Raw genomic sequence first — 3,705 nt, 5'->3', positions numbered from 1 at the left:
TATCAAATTAATATGATATAATGAATGTATAATACGATCTGGTACATATCTTATGATACAATATGTATTATCAATTTGAATTGATTACATTTTTAGAGAAAATGATGTGCTAGAGAAATTTTAAAATTTTAAATGTGTTTGTGATATTATTTAAAATGATGACATGTAAATTCAAATTTCATTATTTTATTAATATTTTGTTATATTATTTTTTAAAATGTATATTTTATAATACGATATGATACACGATATAGGCAATTAAGTTTTTAATATAAACACAATAAGTGATTCGACTATCATGATTTTTATTTAATATTAGGGCTATTTGATAAGATCCGAGCTTACTCTTGTTCGGCTCAATGTAAAATAACATTTAAATCTTTTGTATCTATAATAAATAACAATTTACATAATAAATATGTATTAACTCATAATATTATAAAATATAATTATTTACTTATGGGTTATTAACAGTAAACTTATATTTTTATTGATTGAATAATTTTTTAGATTATTTAACTTGGATTATACTTTCGAAGTTATATTGACTTTTTTATTCAAAAAATTTTATTTGAACCAAATTTTGTTTTTTAAATTGAATTAACCGATTTAAGCATCTCAAACTTTGACAACCAACTAATAACTAAACAATTCGATTTTAACTCTATTATAATCTTTAAATAAATGAGACAATTATGAGGATGAAACTCTATTAATGAAAGGATTTAAGTAGTCAGACATTATTAAATAAAATGACCCTATTAAAATTCATACCCTCCCTATTATTGGTAAGTCTCAATTTTCTTCTTTCTCATCTTCCCTTTCAAATACCATTAAAAATATTCTTTTCACATGGTAGAAGAGCAATTGCCTCAAATGGGGATAATGCAAAGGATTTAAAGCAGAAGAAAGTAAGAATTCAAATATTTTTTCTGATAATATTTTAAAATTAAACTTTTTAATTTATATGTTATAGTAGTTATAAGATTGATAACTGAACTTGAGTTTGTATCTATTTAGTTATAGTGAATTCTATTTTAAAAGATGATTTAACTCAAATAAAAATTTTTTATTATCAAAATCACATTGGTTAGAGAGTCATTTTAAGTTTCAATTGCGACAAATTTAATCACAATTGCAAATTAGATACATCAACATATGTTTATTGAAATGTAAACACAGGCTGACCTAGCGTGCTATTATCTTTAAAAGCATAGTCACTATTATGTGGCTATTGCTTGGAAAATGTGTTTGCTTTTGTCGGATTAATTGTCTACCTACTTTTGACATTTTATCAAATAGTAGGTGGAATTGTAAAGAAAAGAAATTGGAAGTAAATAGCTGCCCAAGACAGATTGAGCGGCAATGATGAGTGCGATCAATCAAGGGGCGTATGCATTCATAATTTATTCAAAATATAATATTAAATTTTTTACTTTTTTGAAGCAATAATGGTAGACAATCAAATTTATTGGGTATGAATCTAGAAAAAGCAGGGATGATACAAACATTAAAATGGTTGTTTTGGGGGTGCGGGGTGGTGCAAAAGACTATTTCTCACCCAAGTTTTAATTTAATCTCAAAAATATATCCGCAACGATTCAAAAACTTAAACACTCATCTATGAATTAACTTATACTATTAGGACTACACCCTTTCTTATTCATTCTCATAAACTATAAATTTATCTTACCATAAGTATCAGCTGTGTTGAAACCCGTTTTGGAGACTCATTTAAATATCTTCACAGCACAGTTCAAGTCATTAGTGCTATTCGAAACCCGGATAAGATTATCTGGGTATGGCTTATTCCTCAAAGATTGAATCTTTGCTTCATAATCAGTAACTTGGAGTGTATTAGCACATGAAAGTGAGGATTTTGCTTGAAAGTGTTAACAATAAAAGTTTAATTGCCATTGAAGGCGCTCATGAACAAGTTAAGATTACTACCAACCCAAACTGATGGGGTCCACAAGTAAATTAAATAAAAAAAAGGCCAAACGACTTTCCCACCCAAGGTTTTACGCATTGTCAAAGCCCCACCCATCAAGTTTTAAAACCTATATCCCCACCTATCAACAATTAGAGCAATGCTATATGTATATATTTTTGGTACACAATTTATGTACATAGTGATATGTTATTATGTAATTAAGTGATTTTAAAATATGTGTCATCATATAATAAAAAAATATCTAATTACATAATAACACCTCATCTGTGTATACAAATTGTGTATAAAAAATAAATATACATAGTTTTACTGCAACAATTAACATTAACTAATTCTATCATAAGTAAGGGTAAAAACGACAATTTGAGCAGTAATTAAAAATCCGACTCCTTGGCTCCCCTTCACTAAAATATCTGTAGTTTTCTTTCACTGCAGGCTCTATTCTCTCTCTATTCTTTCATCTGAAAAATCAAGATTTGATGTTTATAGTTGATCCAATGGTGCAAATAGATACGTTTTATGATTCTTGATGTAATGATCTATCGATTCAGATGCATTTTAACGGCTGTTTACAATCTTTCATATTTTGATGGTTACAATCTCTCTATTCGTCCTCGCATTTTTGTGATTATTATGTGTGTTCAGTGTTGTGATTATTTTGATGATTTTTCTGCATGTAGCTTGATGATGTTGCAAATAACAATGGTGTCGTTGACGTATTCGAGAAAAGGCCTGACTCAACTCTCCAACATTTTCAATAAGTTTTTTCTTTTTCTTTTTTCCTCAAAGAAAATTTTGTGTCTATTATATATATTATATTTTTCTGCTGCATAATAATCGTGTGTAATGCTTCTCTGATTCTTGAAGTATTTGAAGACCCAGTGCAGGCGTTGGAAAATGGGAGAGAAGTATTTGAACAGAAGCAACTTTCTCCTTGAGCTGTAAATTCTCTCGGAGCATTTTTGTTCAATTAGCAATGAATGCATTTTGCAGATTCATTTTGGTTTTTTATTCAATTACTAGTGCAATGTTCAACCACTATAATGAATTCATTTTGGTTCTTAGTTTCAAGCACTGAAACTAGAATTTTGCAGACTATAATCGGTTCAATCAGGAAAAAATATTTGAAATGTATTATGATTGTTTACAAATTTAAAAAATTGTAATACAAATTAATATAATGCAATTAAGTTAACATATTTTACCTTGAATTCGGTAACTCAAAAAATCATATTGGTAAATTATTATTAATTATGTTGTGTAAACTTGAATTTTTATATAAAGGGTAATTTTGTATATTCAATTATATAATTATGCAGGTATTTTGGTTATTATACTTAAGAAGGGTAAATAAGTAATTTAATCCTTTAAACTAACAGAATCATTAAATATTTTTATTGAACAGATACGGCAATGTTTGATTGGCATTTTTAGTACCTCTATTATATTGATACTTATGTGTCCAAAATATTACAGGCTAAATCAGAAGTTTCTGCTTTAATTTGAATAGTATTTTAGTGTTGTTGTTGGCTAGCCGGTGCTAACATTCATTTAAAAATTTTTTCTATTAAATATTTTTAAGTTTTGTAATTACAAAAACTTATATACAAACTGTTATCAATTATCCATGGTTTCGTGTTGGAGTCAATGAATGTCATGTAGTATTAATTGTATAATTATTATAGTTTGCTAGGCATAAATGTTTGAGAATTAAGAAATAAATTACAAAATGAACTCTAGTTGTAAAAGGT

At 27.3% G+C, this 3,705-nt stretch overlaps 1 long non-coding RNA gene across 1 annotated transcript; it reads left to right on the top strand.

Annotated features, from left to right (window-relative positions):
- Positions 1–2,336: 2,336 nt before the first annotated feature.
- LOC123209121 lies at positions 2,337–3,052 on the top strand. The gene is made up of 2 exons (XR_006500952.1): positions 2,337–2,546; positions 2,635–3,052. It is a non-coding gene; the product is annotated as an uncharacterized LOC123209121 (long non-coding RNA).
- The last annotated feature ends 653 nt before the right edge of the window (positions 3,053–3,705 follow it).

This window comes from Mangifera indica, chromosome 2 (genome assembly GCF_011075055.1).
Source record: "Mangifera indica cultivar Alphonso chromosome 2, CATAS_Mindica_2.1, whole genome shotgun sequence".
In the NCBI taxonomy this organism is placed as follows: Eukaryota; Viridiplantae; Streptophyta; class Magnoliopsida; order Sapindales; family Anacardiaceae; genus Mangifera; species Mangifera indica.
This window is presented reverse-complemented; position numbering and strand designations above follow the sequence as displayed.